Genomic DNA, 17,314 nt, shown 5'->3' with positions numbered 1-17,314 from the left:
CGTTCCCTTTTCGTTTCCCCCCCCCCTTTTCCTTCAAAAACAAAAAAAAAAAAACACAAAGTTGGCATCAAATGCTTTATTCTATTTTTTTGTTCCCATAGAACGGAAAAACGTCAGAAACATTTTTCTGGATGACTACCAAATGCAGCCCAAGTTAGACGGAAAAATGTCTCTAACATTTGTCTGGATGACTACCAAACGTAGCCTTACAACCATCATTTGTAACTGCCTTAATTTTTTTCTGTTTTGGAATGGTTACAACCATCACTTGTTACAAACAGTTTTTCCCTTATTATTACTCAAAATATATGGTTATAAATAATGGCCACACCTATTGTTGTTATTATTATTATTATTATGCGGTCAAATAGGATGTATAATTAACAATGGTGGAAGGTAACCATGATTTGCCATCAATGAATTTAGCAACAATAAATATGTCGGCTTGAGTGGAGCTGATGGTATGGAATCCAGGCCACTTGACCCTCTTTTTCAGGTCAGGCCCTGACCCCCAATTTGTGTACTCTGCATAGAAGAGTGTGTTGTCAAAATCTCCCTACTCCTCCCACTCCAGCAACTCTTCAGAACTGATGGCGCTACTGATATGAGACTGCATGAAGACGGTCTGTGAGTAGCAGTGCCATGGTCAGCCCAAGTAAGTCAGGTTGGAGTAATCAAAAGCAATCAGGTCCAAGTCAGCAGAAATGTTGCAAAATTGGAAGGAGAAGCCAATGGTTTCGTTGAAGCTCTTGCAATTGTGGGCGGTGTTCATGTTCTTTTGTTCCGAGCGGCCCATCTTGGCCAAGATCTCGTAATTCTAGAATACTGCAGTCCCATCGCCAAAGATGAATTCGATGGTGCCAATGATGCAACACTCATGGTAGAGCTGGTGCTGGGAGTGAGTGCAGAAGGTGTCCTGGTATCCCCTAATACCACATCTGAAGAATGCTAATTGATTAGATTGCGATAGGAGTGCCAATGATTGGTTCATTTAGGAACTTGTTGTGTTATTAAAAATCAGATCTTTGGCAATGAATCGATAACACCAAAGACTAGAGTATAGTATCATTTATTTGTTATGTGAAAAGAAATTATGGATACTAATATACCATAATATATATGCCACGACCTAGGAGTAAAAATGGCCATTGGTCGGTCAAACACCGAACCAAGTTCCATGCTCGGGAAGAGCGGATTTGACCACGAGGATCAATTACTCGACCATGGCTATGATCGCAAGATAAAGATCCACATCAACATTATTGTCCTCTGGTCTAGAACATGCTCATTAACCAGCGCAACCTTGACAGTTATTTAACCAATCTATGATCAATACCCTTACAAAGATAGCCAGCTCAGCCACAAGTGGATAGGTCAGCCAATGAGAAGAGGGCTAGAATTACTATAAAATGAACACACATTAGAGGTGAAAGGTGAACAATCAGTAATAGAAGGAACCAGTATAGCTTTTCCTATTTTCTGAATCTAACTTTGGCATTGGAGCCTTTTTCCCGGAGGGGACTCCATACTAGTTTCTAACCTATGTGGTGCAGATCACTGTTCTAGAGAGGAAGTTGTAGACCTTGGCTCAGAAATGGAATCTTGCACTAACAGATACAATCACAATAAGAGAGAGAGAGAGAGTCACAATCAGAAATTATGGTTGCACCCCACACTATTGTGGGCCAGGAGCCAATGGGGGAAGACATTGGGGCATCAAAACAAGGGTGGGATATTTATATTTCACAAGGGGCATCATCTCCCCCCCTCCCCCCTTCCCCCTCCCCCGTTCTTCCCCTTTTCTATGTATAGGCATAGTTAGCAAATTCGGATTCGGGAATTATTTGGACGGAGAATTATTCGGAATAATTCGGACGATTAATTTAAGGATTCGGTCAAAAAAGCGGTCAAAAAATCTTATTGGGGTTTTTTTTTTTTTCCATTGTTTTTTTCTTTTTTTGCTAATAATCAGAAAATTAATATATTAATAATAAAAAAGAAAAATAATTAATCTACATGATTAACACCCAAGCATACTCAAGCATACTTAGACGGCACATAAAAATAGCTAAAATCTTGTATTTTACCTTCAACATTGGCATCAGTAGAACATAAAATAGAGAAGAAACTCTTAACTAAGGATCCACCTTTGGAATTGCCATCAACAGAACCCTTAGAAAAAAGTCATCACAATATAATCATTGATGATATCAATGCTGAAATTGGTATCTAGCTCGAAGTTGAGTTCCAAATAATGTCATAATTGGTAAAAGAGGGGTTGATAGGACAAAATAGAGTACACAAAACCAATCCTTTCTTAGACCTAGTCAGCTCCTCCCAAAATTGATGATATAACGTGCCCCTAAGCATACCAATGTCACATTTATACCTGTTCAAAGGAAACACATCATGCATTCACAAAACGGCTTGCCCTTTGCAAGTTAAAAGTTTTTATGATTTTACAATTTGCACTTTTATTTTTACATTTATTGATTTATTTACTCAACCATCAACTAGTTCAATTACACAACCATCAACAAGTAACTGAACCAGTTTGATTGTATTTTAAAAAAAAAATGATTAGATTCGCTGAGTTTATAATGATTCAAGTAAAAATACCTCTTATTTGACTCAAACGATTCGTGATCGAGTCTTGTTATTTTTTTACCATGTTGAGTCTATTTATTTTTATGCTATGTTGATTCTACATTGACTCTTGACCATAGTTAGCAAATTCGGATTCGGGAATTATTCGGGCGGAGAATTATTCGGAATAATTCGATTGATTAATTTAAGGATTCGGTCAAAAAAGCTTATTGGGTTTTTTTTTTTTTTAATTGTTTTTTTTATTTTTTTATTTTTATTTTTGGTTTTTTTTTAAAAAATAATGTTTAAATGGACCGAATAATTCGGTTCAATTCGGATTCGGTCCGAATTATTCGCGATTTATATTCATTTTGGAAAAAGTCGCGAATTTTAAAGAATTTTATTTTTAATTCGGATTCGGTCTGAATTTTTGATAAAATTCGGAAAAATTTGGTTCGGCCGAATAATTCGCGAATTATTCGGCCGAATTGATAACTATGTGTATAGGTGAGGTAGCGCTCTTTTGTTCATTTCAATTTCAGGGAATATTCCCTCATCATTTAATCTACAACATTTTGGGAAGGGGTTGGTATCATTAGCACTATGACAAAAGTTTGACTTGTTAATATTTCTTATTGTTGGACTCTTAGGTTATCAAGAGCCTTGTTATGTACCTAGAATGATGTAGTTGTTCATGTGATATTGTTCTCTGATTATTTCTCTATACATGCCTTTGTGTTGTGGACCTTCTACAACGGGGTACCCAAAAAGGAAAAAAGAAAAAAAAATTAGTCTTGTTTGGAGTTCTAGACCTTATTTTCTTGTTTGATTCCAACTTAGTTTTTTCTTTTCCATGGGTGGATAAAAGATTCCTCTTTATTTTTCTGCATTAGTTTATGGGGTTTCATATGTTGAGTTTGTATCATTTGAATTTACAAACAATAAACTATAGTTCTAGCAAATAAATAATAAATTATAGTTCAATTGGAAAAAATGACTTTGAGATTCACGTAAAGGTGTCCTAGTGGACATCGTCATTTTTACGATTACCGGAGATGATGGTGTTGTTACTTCCATCTCTGATCAACATCAAGTTCAATTTGCTCGAATTGACTTTGACAATGTCCAAGTACAGGCTCTTCTTCACATGGGTGACATACCCACATCCGCTGTTGTTGAGGGTAGCTTCCACTGCATCTATTATCTTTTGATAATCCCCTGTCCCATCAGTCGACACCACAACATCTGATTGTAGTTTATCTTGTAGAAAATGTCAGGCTCCGGCTTTCACCCATGCAGGCAAACCGTCTTGTCCAGCCTAGCCTCACTCGGAATGTGGGTATCTGCGATAACCACAAGGGAAGAGAGACAAAACAGGAGGTAGAGGAGGAGGAGGAGTTCATGTCTCTATGTTGCTTTTATCTTGCATGCATGCACAAGCACTACTGATAATTAAAATGTATAACTAACACATTAATCCAAAATAATGTGATTAAATTAATCAAAAACTCAAATAATGCAAGGTTTCTATCATTAACGTTGTGAACGTCTTGATTTTCTAATCATTATTGGTAAGCTTACATTAAGTAATTTAATTACAAGACCTCATGTATGATACAAAACCAGGTTAAGTTTACAAGTTTTCAACCTGATTAGTACATATTTTGCGATCAAGTCAGAAGTTTAGATGAACATAATAACACATGATTGATCCAATAACCAGTAGGATTTACCCGTGTCACAAGGCATAGGCCAGAAAAAAAATTAAAATTTCCCTTTATATACCCAAGCTTAGTCCATTTGATAACCCAGCTAATGGGCCGAATTATTTATATTTTTCATTCCTCTCTTCTTAAGAGCTCTCTAACTTCTTTGAGTGATTTATCGAACAAAATTTAGCTTTGACAACAAAAAATTTAGATCCTCTATTAACTGTAAGGAATTAAATAATCTTTCAAAATAGGCAAGTTTGGAGTTGTTTGTGTTCTATTGGAAACAAGGGCCAAGTCCTATACAAATGTTAATAGGATGGCCGACCATGTAGCTGATCTGATTGTTGTCTTTAGTGTTGCTCTATTCTCTCTTGAAACAATTGCTACAAGTCTTAGGATTACAACTTTCCAACACTTTGGGATTATACTATTTTCTCCCGCCCACCCACCCACCCACCCACACACAATTTCTATATTTCCAATTTTTCTGTTTAGCATATTTATCCAAACTTCATTCAATCATCAATACCGCCCAACGTTGGGTCTACATGGTAGCTTAGTCCATTTGATGACCTAGCTAATGGGTTGAATTATTCATATTTATCATTCCCCTCTTCTTAAGGGCTCTCTCCAACTTGGAGTGATCTATCAAAAAAAATTAACATACAACAAAAAACTTGGATCGTCTATTTACTGTAAAGAATTAAATTATCTTTCAAAATAGGCAAAGTCTGGAGTCATTTGTGACACCAACGTTTCTACATTTTTGTTCTATTGGAAACAAGGGCCAAGTCCTATTCAAATGTTAATTGGATGGCCGACCATGTAGCTGATCTGATTGTAATCTTTAATATTGCTCTATCTCTCTTAAAACAGCGACTATAAGTCTTAGGGTTACAACTTTCCACGACTTTGGGACTGTACTCTTTTCTCCCCTGGCCACCCATAGACAAGTTCTACATTTCCAATTTTTCTGTTTGGCATATTTATCTAAACTTCATTTAATCATAAAAACCGCCCAACATTGGGTCTACATGATAGCTTAGTCCATTTGATAACCCAGCTAATGGGCTGAATTATTTATATTCTTCATTTTCCTCTTCTTAAGGGCTCTCTGCAACTTATTCGAGTGATCTATCGAACACAATTAACATTGACAACAAAAAATTTAGATCCTCTATTCATTGTAAGGAATTAAATTATCTTTTAAACAGGAAAAATCTAGAGTTGTTTGTGACACCAACGTTTCTACATTTAGTGTTACTCTATCATCTCTTAGAACAATGACCACAAGTCTTAGGATTACAACTTTCCATACTTTGAAACTATACTCTTTTATCCCCACCCACCCACACATAGATTCTACATTTCCAATTTTTCTATTTGACATATTTACCCAAACTTCATTCAATCATCAATACTACCCAACGTTGGGTCTACATAGTAGCTTAGTCCATTTGATAACCTAGCTAATGGGCTGAATTATTTATATTTTTCATTCCTTTTTTCTTAAGGGTTCTCTATAACTTCTTGGAGTGATCTATCTAACAAAATTTAGTTTTGACAACAAAAAATTAAGATCCTCTAGTCATTGTTAGGAATCAGAGTTGTTTGTGACACCAACATTTTTACATTTGTGTTGTATTAAAAATAAAGGTCAGTCCTATTCAAATGTTAATTGGATGGCAGACCAAGTAGTTGATATGATTGTTGTCTTTAGTGTTGCTCTATTTTCTCTTATAATAATGACTACAAGTCTTAGGATTACAAGTTTTCACCACTTTGGGACTATACTCTTTTCTCCCCGCCCACCCATACATAGGCTCTACATTTCCAATTTTTCTGTTTGGCATATTTATCCAAACTTCAGTCCATAATCAATACTGCCCAACGTTGGGTCTACATGGTAGCTTAACCCATTTGATAACCCAGCTTATAGACGGAATTATTTATACTTATTATTCCTCTCTTCTTAAGGGTTCTCTGCAACTTCTTAGAGTGATCTATCGAACAAAATTTAGTTTTGACAACAAAAAATTGAGATCCTCTATTAACTGTAAGGAATTTAATAATATTTCAAAATAGGCAAAGTCTGGAGCCGTTTGTGACACCAATGTTTCTATATTTAGTGTTGCTCTATTCTCTCTTACAACAGTAACTAAAAGTCTTAGGATTACAACTTTCCACCACTTTGGGACTATACTCTTTTCTCCCCGCTGACCCACACACAGGTTCTACATTTTCAATTATTCTGTTTAGCATATTTATCCAAACTTCATTCAATCATCAATACTGCCCAACGTTGTGTCCACATGGTAGCTTAGACCATTTGATAATCTAGCTAATGGGCTGAATTATTTAGATTTTACATTCTACTCTCCTTAAGGGCTCTCTATAACTTCTTGGAGTGATCTATTTAACAAATTTTAGCTTTAACAACAAAAGTTTTAGATCCTCTATTCACTGTTTGGAATTAGAGTCATTTGTGACACCAACGTTTCTGCATTTATGTTCTATTGGAAACAAGGGCTAGTCTTATTCAAATGTTAATTGGATGGCCGACCATGTAGTTGATATGATTGTTGTCTTTAGTGTTGCTCTATTCTCTCTTAGAATAATGATTATAAGTCTTAGGATTACAAGTTTCCACCACTTTGGGACTATACTCTCCCCGTTCACCCACACACAGGTTATACATTTCTAATTTTTCTGACTTCATTGAATCATCAATAATGCCCAACGTTGGGTCTACATGGTAGCTTAAAGAAAATCAATGTAGTAACTATATTTTTTGAAAAATATTTTTCATTGAATCATTGAATGTATGGTAACTTAAAGAAAATCAATGCAGTAACTTCATTGAATCATTTTTTGAAAAATATTTTTCAATTGACATTTTTTAAATATTGAATGTATTACTAGCATACTTTGTAGTCTTAGTCTGCATGATTGTGCCTTATTTATCTTTTTTACTTTTTATTAAAACTTATTAATAGGATTTTCAAGTGTAATCTTAGTCTTGAATGTGGACAACAGAACAAGCATGTGGGGCAAGATTATTCGTTTGAACCATAAAATATAAATATAAAGAGAGTTCAACAAGAAACATTGTAGCTAAACACAAGGGCTTGTAACAATACACTTATTATGACTAGAATTAAAACCAAACAAGGACATTGAGTTTCTGTCTTGAAATGATGCTATTGTATGGTAGTAGTTGTGTTTTCCCCATATCATTGGAAACTTCAGCCCTTAGCCCTAAGAAAATAGGCACAATAATACACTATCTAGTCATGAGAACTAAGATTATTAATATAATTTATACAGAGAAGCACAGACATAAATGGACTATAAATAAATATATTAACAATTATATCTATTGCACGAGTCAAAAGTTTCTATGAAACTTATATAAATATTTTGTATTTATATATAAGATAAAAGTCTCATCTGAAGTTAACGAGGATTTGCAGGTAGGAACAGCGTCTTCTTACCCACACCTAGAGACCCTGCGGCTGCCCAAATTGTACCAAATACCGAATACCCACAGCAAGACCAACAACTTGATATTAAAATTTTGAAAAATCACAAAACCACATAATCTAAAACTTTATTGATTAATAGACTATATAATCGGGCTAATTAGCAAAATCACAAAATCCCAATTTTTTTCAATAATTAAAGAAAATAATCTATCTAATCTACAAAATCACCAAATCCAAAACTTTTTGAATATTTAATTAAAATCACCCAAATAAAATAATCGAGCTAAACTGACTAATGACACATTCATCCCTAAAGAAGCTTTAAAAGTGTCGGGTTAATCAGTTGGTCCTGGTCAGACGCCCATCGCAATTTTGCATCAAGAACAATCTGTTAGAACTTCCTATGGGTTTGAGATTGAAACCCTATGGAGGAAACCACACAGGAAAAACAAGAACACGAATCTAATAAAATTATGGAGGATCGATTTGTACCTTTCACCTAGTATGCTGAAGATGATTGATGTTGGTCACTCCCACGTTCGCTCTATTGGCTTGGCTATGGATCTTCTACAACCCCTTAAACCTCCTTGGTTCTCTCACTTTAGTGGTAAAGTGGGGAAGAGTGAATAATGGTTGTAGGGACCCAAAACCTAGTATTTATAATACTGTCCTGCACTCAAAACCCTAAACCACAATGAGTTGAGCCAGCATATCCCTAAGCTTGAGAGTGGACCGAACCGGTTCATACAATTTGACTCTCACCCATTTAATCAACCCGAATAATTAATTTAGCCCATAAATCCAACAATCTCCCACTTGGGCTACATTAATTATAAGGATGTCTTTTAAATTGGTGTGGCCATAGAATCTTATTACATTAACCACTCTTACTGTGATTCAGTTAAAAAACCACTCACATCGAATAACAGCAGAAGATACACCTCAATATACGGCATACAACTTTCTGTTATTACAAACATAAGTAAGTTTCTTAACACGAATCTATGTGGGATACCATCATAGAAACATTGACATATCCTCAAATTACACTGTTGTCATTCTATGTAGGTCCTTAACTGAGATATTAACCTTCACTATGGCAAATCGCCTTTGACCTGTGGTTAATATCTAACTGTGGCCTTCTGCCTATAAACTGTGACAAATATTGCCTATGAACTGTGACAAATACTGTCTTAAAATGTGGCAAACATTACCTTTTGAATTGTGGCAAAATATTGCCTATAAACTGAGACAATTACTGCCTATAAAAACATTTTCAAATGAAATCATAAACCAAATATTTCAAGAAATAACTGTGCATAATGTAAATGCTAAAACTTAACCATAATTCATCAAACTGTGCCCCAAAGCATATGGGCTAAAGTTCAAAACATAAACAAATACTAAACAAAACCAGAACTCCCACTAATCAAGCATTTCAAATAACTGTATGTAAAGAAATCCTAACTACTTGATGTGACCAAATTTTACTTGCTCTCAATTGCTGATGATCAGTCTACCTCACCCTTTATTAGTATCATTCTGCTTATCAACCCCAGAATTCTTCCTTTTCTCTAACCATTTCTTGAAAATAAAACAGTCCTTCTTCACATGTCCTTTCTTATGGCACCAAAAACACTCTACGTTGTTGGTATTCTCTTCATCCTGAGCCTTTTGAGATGTGTCAAGTTCTTGAGAGCTATTAGTCCTGTCATATGGCTTGACGCTTCCCCTGTTGGAAAAATTTTTGTTCCTTCTGCTTGGTCCACCAGAAGATCCCTTGTGAAAAGTTGCATGTGCACTCTCAAACCTAGTTTGTTTCAATTTTTCTTCCTCTTGAGTGCAAATGGAAATGAGCTCATTTAGGCTCCAATCGTCCTTCAGTGCAATGTAGGTAGATTGGATAACCTTATACTGACTAGGGAGGGTATTCAGTGCAATGTGTACAATATATTCTTCATCGATCTGTATTCCAAGATCCTTAAGTTTACCAGCATCAGTAGCTACACCCAAAATGTATTCTCTAACACTCCCACATCCATCATACCTTGTATTCATTAGCCTGGTCATCAATGTGGTTTTCTCAGCTTTCTTGTTGTGTTGAAATCTACCTTTAATAGCATCCAGGAATTCTTTTGCAGTGTCTTTGATCTCTATGTTTCCACGTATAATTTCAGGAACTGCCTTTTTTAAAACCAGTATGCACTTTCTGTTTGCTTCAGTCCATTTCTTAAACTTGGTCCTTTCAGCACTTCTGCTCGAGTCTGTGAGAGGCTCAGGTTTAGGCTCCCTAAGTGCCAAGTCTAAGTCAAGAAGACCTAAATGCAATTCTAATTCCTCCACCCACTTTTGATAGTTGTTACCAGTGAGTATTGGGATGGAAGATACATAACTTGAGGGAACTGCCATCTTACTACAGTAGTAACAACAACACAATACATGCCAAATATCAAAATATAAACCATAATATAAAAGCATGTAATACCATCAATATATTTTAAATAAGAGTTACAACTAAAAATGTATCCCTATCCTTTGGGACAGGAATTAGCTGATGCTCTTATATTATTCTTTTAACTGTGAAAACAACACTAACTTTGGAATTCAATCATCTTTGGGCAAAAGAACTCCAAATTCAATGTCCCTTTCTGAAATGTGGATGATTATCCTCAAACCTTGATGACATAACCTTTGGGAAAGTATCACCTTTACTGTTGGAGAAGATACAATCGAACTGAATGTACCACTTTGGTGGGTTTCACTCAGTTCTATCATATCTTTCCCATTGGAGATGTATATCTTTATGTTCAAAACATACATATAAATGTCACTAGGACAACAATAACCATACAAGAGTCACAACCGCAACTACATTCCTATCCTTTGGGCTAAGAATGCACTGGTCCTCTTGTAAATTTATATTTACTGTGAAAAGAACAATAACTTTTGAAATCCCCTCACCTTTGGGCTTAGGAACCTCTAGGTTACTGTCATTTTCTTAACTTTGGTGACATCACCTTTGGGCAAATGTCACCTACATTGTTTCCCTGTGGAAAATCATGAAATAATAAGATGTACCACTTTGGTGGATTCCACCTCATCATTTCATGGTTTCCTAAAGCAAAATTACTTTGCAACTAAGAATGAGCGGAAGCTTACACCCTTTTCCATATTAACATATCTCAATTTAAAAAAAAAAAACTTCTCAATTTCATGGTAACCAATAACATATATATTTTTCAAAGCATTGATTTATGCCATTTTGTTTCAATGATTGAAACTAAATACAACATAAAATTTCAAATAAACATGTCATATTAAAAAATTAGATCATTAAATGTGGCCCGAAACAAGGAATCCAACGCAAAAAACAGATTTCAATTTGGCCTTAAAACGAACTTTTAAATGAAATTTAAAGTAGTTTAAATAAAAACGCCCTTTTGTTTCAATGATTGAAACTAAATACAACATAAAATTTCAAATAAACATGTCATATTAAAAAATTAGATCATTAAATGTGGCCCGAAACAAGGAATCCAACGCAAAAAACAGATTTCAATTTGGCCTTAAAACGAACCTTTAAATGAAATTTAAAGTAGTTTAAATAAAAACCCAAAATGAACAAAAACCAAACAAGTCTTTTTTTTTTTAAATCAATCAAGACCAACCGGTTCGGCCATATGAATTCCGGGTCAAATTCGGGTCAATTGGTCAACGACCCGGTCAACCTTTGACCGAGTCAAATAGTACATATGAGTTGACCCACTGTGTCACCGGTTCGAATCGGTAGGGTTTTCGAGTTGAACCGGCGATGCCTCGCCGCCGTTTTTTTTTTTTGAATTTTTTTTCTCTCTCCTCCGGCAGCCGGTTTCCGGTGGCGCGTGCCGGCGCGTACGGATGTTTCCGGTGACTTGCGGCATACCGCCGCGACCGTATTCTCGTGATCTACAACTTTCGTGAAGAAAGTTTTTCCATACAGGATTTTTAAGTGATGGTAAAATTACGATTTTTATGATTTTCATGATTTTTAATCAAATCAGGTTTTAAGTAATAATCAAAATCTTCATGTACAAGAAAAATTCAATCGATTCTTGTCCCATGTGGTCTGCTCTGATACCAATTGTTAGAACTCCCTATGGGTTTGAGATTGAAACCCTATGGAGGAAACCACACAGGAAAAACAAGAACACGAATCTAATAAAATTATGGAGGATCGATTTGTACCTTTCACCTAGTATGCTGAAGATGATTGATGTTGGTCACTCCCACTTTCGCTCTATTGGCTTGGCTATGGATCTTCTACAACCCCTTAAACCTCCTTGGTTCTCTCACTTTAGTGGTAAAGTGGGGAAGAATGAATAATGGTTGTAGGGACCCAAAACCTAGTATTTATAATACTGTCCTGCACTCAAAACCCTAAACCACAATGGGTTGAGCCAGCATATCCCTAAGCTTGAGAGTGGACCGAACCGGTTCATGCAATTTGACTCTCACCCATTTAATCAACCCGAATAATTAATATAGCCCATAAATCCAACAATTGTCTCTCCTACCTTTGTATTATGGCAGTTCAACTTGAATATGGGAACCATTGCACCTGATTTTGATGCTAGACACTCAGAAGTTTATTATTCTTTCAGTCTTATCGAGTCAGTTAAAGTTCCCAAAAACCACCTCGTGTGTTGTCAATCCTATATTTGCTTCTGGAGAGATCTGTTTGGAAGAATGAAAAGTTACTGGAGACTACGCAAAAGAAAGATTCAGTTACAATATTTCATGGTTTAAGGATACCCAGCCTGAGCATTCAGCGGTATGTTGATCACATCTTCAAGTACTCAAGCTCCAGCTTCTTGCTCTGTTGTCGCTTACATCTACATTGAGATATTCAATGGATGGATGTTCTTTTCACTTCCCTCAATGTTAACCGCCTTGTAATTTCAAGTGTTATGGCCGCATCACTTCCCTCAATGTTGGGTATCATATATTTGAATAATCATGCCAAACTTGGGGTACATAGATGATAGGCCTTCTGAGCTCGTACTATCATCATGACACTTGATCAGTGACTCATCCATTCAAGTTCTGAATCAGGTGGTCTTGGATCAGAAGTCGCTCAAGAAGTATGATAATGCACCAGAGTAATAAACTGCCTATATATATAGCTAAAAGTTGGACAGTCCAAAGGATAAGGTTTGTAGTTAAGTTACCATCTAAATTTGGCACCATGAAATTTAAATTCAGTTTGATTTTAGGCCTATGCCCGATTGAAGAGTTGGCAGTTAATTCTTCCCTTTCCTTGCCATTTACAGGCAGCATCTGACAGACCAAAATCCAGCTCTCCGCCATTAAGCTCTCCAAGTTTGCACAAGTATGTCTTCTACAGGATCCCTATCTTGTCTTCTCTCCGCAGTTTATTTACACATAAATAATTTATCTGAGGACCAATTCAGTCACTTACATGATATTAGTGTAAAATTGATGATAAAAAGGCTGCCCTTTGCTGCCCCCCCCCCCTTTTTTTTTCCTTTTTCTAATACTTTATCTCTCTACTGCAGATATTTGTTAGTGGTTTTATCCTAATATTACGGAGGAGGAGATCGAGGAAAATATTTTCTTAGTTTGGGGAACTTGTCTATGTTAAGATTCCTTTGGGTAAAGGAAATTAAACATTTGTTTTACTAGTTTGCCATAATTATCTAAGAAGATTCAAAAGTCCTGATAAAAATGGGTGCTACTTGTTCTCTTTTTTAATGGTTCGTGCAGACTGATGGCTATTTAATTAGACTAACACCACTTGATAGTACGGCTGAATAATGATAATCTAGAAGCTAGTCTTTTTATTGACTTCATTAATACTTAATTTTTATATCCTTTCTAACAACTTTGTCCCCTCTTTATTTGCTGAACTTTTATACAAAAGGTTGTCTTATGTTGTTATTTGACATTTCCAGCCCATGCTGTGCTTCTGCAGAAGAAATAATTCAAAGGTTGCATGGAACTATTATTGGTCAACAAATAGTTCGTCCTTCATGGAGTAGAAACTCAACAACTGATTAGGTGAGTCCATTTCTTTTGCTGCTGATGTTTGTAGAGATTCTTGCTATGGGGTGTCTGGGTATTAAACATATGGGGAAGTTATTTTCGAAGTCATAAATTCCTGAAAGAATAAGCAATGTTTACGCTGCCACAAATCTGGGGTGAGTTGAAGACAGAAATTGACCATACGATACTCTATGTAAAAAAACTAATAGTGTGTGTGTGTGTGTGTGTGTGTGGTCATTTGTCTAATTGCTTGAAAAAATTTATAGTCCTTTTGGCTCAACCTTGACGAGATCTAGATATAAAATCAAGTCTACATCGAATGAAGTGGATGATGGACATTCAACAGATACCAAAGTAATGGTTCTTACCTATTGTGTATTTTCCGTATCCAGCATATGCACCATAGTTATGTAAAGATGAATCTTGAGCAGCACCATTTTTATATACCTATGGTGCTGCTTAAGATTCATCTTTATAAATGTATGGTGCATATGCTGGATACAGACAGTACCCAGCATAGCACAAGTTTACTTAACTTTCTAAGTATTGGGACCTTCATATATTTGTAGAAAGTATTGATTTTGTTTTTCAGATGAGTCTTAAATTGATTTAAAAGTATTCGAAGGGGTTTCTATTCTTAATAGTTTCTTTTTCTTTCGGAAAGGGTGTCAAGCAAGGTTCAAATTAGTGCCAATTCTGATTCAATCGGTAATCTGCAATCCACTGTAATTGGCCTGAACCCTAGAAATTCGCATTGAATCGGCCAATTCGAATTAGGCAGAATTGGAATTGGTATCAGCCATTTGTTTCCAATTTTTAAAACTGTGGTGTCAAGTTAGGAGTTCCAAAGCAGTTAAAAGTTCTTATTTTTAAAGTTCCTCTGTTCTTTCACATTAAACTTTGTAGAGGATTTAAACCCTTTAGTTCTTTATGAGATTCTATGGAATAATAAGAGATGTAAACCCTCTAGTTCTTTATGAAATTTGATGGAATAATGAACTGCTACTCTCTCTCTCTCTTTGTTCCTTCTACTGAATCTTTTTTCTCAATGTTATTGTTTATTAGTACTATTCAATCTCGTAGCAGTTTCTTATTTCTTTCCTTAGCTTATATATTATACCATAGAGGACTGGATTGTATGCACGACCCACCTCCTTATTTTGTTCATTTTTCCCCCTTTCCTATTATACTCATTTTGGAATAAAAATATGTTAATTACCCCCACTCTCCTCACCTGTGTCCCCATACCCTCCCCATCTGCTCCTCTCATCCCTCCTCCCTTGCCTCCCCCTTCTACCAATGAAACCCCTTCCTTCATTAAGCACTCTCTGTCTTTCTCATCTCTTTTAAATGGAATTTAGAACAATGCAACTTCTGTTTGGTTTGTTCATGAAACCCTCTTTCACTATGACTTTCCCTTGAATGAATCCCTCTGCCTTGGTTTTTAATGTTTGGTTTTCTATCCTGCTGAAATATATTTTGTTCTGTGCAGTTCAAGATTTACACATCTATGGTTTTGCAGAGATAGAGAAGCCATTGATGCCAATCTCATTCTAGAATTGGGAGACTGTGATCGATGATTTCGAATTCCAATCTGAAGCTTCTGACCACAGCCAATGTCAGTGCTTCAGCAGGATTTACCTCCACCTCTGTTACTGGTTTTTGACCTGTATTGATGTTGAAAAGCAAGGCAGAACATCTTCTTCTTAGCTGCTGAGACATGTAAACACCAAGACCTCTTCTTAGAAACTTCTAGGCCTCAGACTGATGAACGCCGACAACATTTATGGGATGTGCTTTTTTTTCATCTTTTGAAGAAACTCTGTTTTTTGTTGTATCTTTTTGCAAGCAAATATTGTCAATGCATACAGTTGTGGCATCCTCTTTCAGTTCTCATTATACTATTGCAATCGTTATTCTGAATGTTCAATTAAATGAAATGTTCAATTCCTCCTCTTGCTGTTCTGGATGTTCATTTAAAAGTTAAAAAATAATTGGAAAAAGAATCCTGCCTGGCAGCAGCCCCCTGCACCCACTCACATGAGGCATTGAAAGCAGTGAAATGAACCCTCCCCTTGGATGCCTGTGTGTGCTCCCATTGCCCCCCACCCCCACACACAATGGCGCAGGGAACACGCAGCCTGACTGCAAACTACTGTCCAAAAAAAATTATAAGTCCACTTATTAGCTTTTCCTAATAGTTTATTTTATGCATCCAAGTAGCACTTTATTCTGAAACTTCCACCCTGTTTCTGTAATTGTATCAACAGAGGTGGAGAAATGCATTAAGTCCTTCCACATTCATGAGAGAAATCTCGAAAAAGATATCTAAAGATGATGCTAATACAAAGCCACCTAATGCAATCTATAGCTATCCGTGAGATTATATGGAAAACTGCTTTCATCAATATGATTTTTTGGTTTTTATGGAGATCTCTTTCCTTGTTAGGAAGGATAAAAGTTTTAGTATCGAACTTTCTAATCATTGGCTAGGTCTTTCATCTCTTTTGGTTACCAATTGACATATTAATAGATGATGGAGGGACAGAGGAAAATATATGGTTTACGGAGGCTATCTTGTCTCTCTCTAAATAGTTTAGAACCCATGATCTATGGCTTTTCTGATGAAGCCCTTTATAATTGGGAGTTACTTAAAACTGTCTGCAACTTCGAGGGTCATTTGCGTGGTCCACCAATTCATTCTCTGTCTCTGATATGTTTGTCAACTGTTGACATTAAAATATTTACTGGTCTTGTTTCTTGGATGATAGCTAGGAGAATTATAGTATAGTGCTCTTGACTGATCTACTGCATATACCCAAATCTATTTATTTATGGTTTACTAGATCTATTTTCTTTCTACAGGACTTACATGGTTGTGTTGATTTGGTCAGTAACATCATTTGCTTGATTTGGTTAGCCATTTTTTTAAATTAATTTGTTATTTCAATCTTGAAGTGTTTACCGAATCTATCTACAAATGTTCAGTTGTACTTGTAGCTACTTATTCAGTTTCTTCTTTGCTCTATTTGGATCGATCTACACCAAAATCCAGGGAAATAGGGTTCTCCTGGTTCTGTATGGTGAGAAGAACGAGATCGGTGCAATACCGTACTCCGATCCAGCAAGGAGACGAGAACTAGGATAGGTGCAATACCGTACCTAGAACTAATTTGTGCAAAATTAAATAAACAACTAAGCAAAACAAGACAAGAACTCAAAATAATATCATAAATAAATAAATAAATAAATAAAAACTGCTTAACCGAATCTATGATTCACAGTCGAGAGGCACTACTGTAGGCTTCTCTGTGAAGATAGAACAAGAAGCAAGCTATATGCAAGATGAGGTGCAGAAAATAATGATGCAAGTATAAAACTGAAAATAGACTTTGACATTATTTGAAGATTTACAAGGTTGTTTGGGTAAGTTTGGGTTGGAGGATTTGAGAAGAAGAATGGTGTTTGGCCTATGAAGAGCTTTGAGGG

General features: G+C 35.9%; 2 long non-coding RNA genes across 3 annotated transcripts; one reads left to right on the top strand and one right to left on the bottom strand.

Annotated features, from left to right (window-relative positions):
* Positions 1-309: 309 nt before the first annotated feature.
* LOC122081070 lies at positions 310-4,637 on the bottom strand. Its single transcript, XR_006140992.1, has 2 exons — positions 3,637-4,637; positions 310-938 (listed from the first exon to the last, which is right to left on the bottom strand). It is a non-coding gene; the product is annotated as an uncharacterized LOC122081070 (long non-coding RNA).
* A 7,693-nt stretch (positions 4,638-12,330) lies between these two features.
* LOC122082812 lies at positions 12,331-15,708 on the top strand. 2 transcript variants are annotated; one of them, XR_006141409.1, is made up of 6 exons: positions 12,331-12,593; positions 12,875-12,973; positions 13,093-13,151; positions 13,339-13,435; positions 13,735-13,840; positions 15,318-15,708. It is a non-coding gene; the product is annotated as an uncharacterized LOC122082812 (long non-coding RNA). The 2 variants fall into 2 exon arrangements; XR_006141408.1 differs by having other exon boundaries at positions 12,331-12,614.
* Positions 15,709-17,314: the final 1,606 nt, after the last annotated feature.

This window comes from Macadamia integrifolia, chromosome 6, assembly GCF_013358625.1.
Source record: "Macadamia integrifolia cultivar HAES 741 chromosome 6, SCU_Mint_v3, whole genome shotgun sequence".
NCBI lineage: Eukaryota > Viridiplantae > Streptophyta > Magnoliopsida > Proteales > Proteaceae > Macadamia > Macadamia integrifolia.
This window is presented reverse-complemented; position numbering and strand designations above follow the sequence as displayed.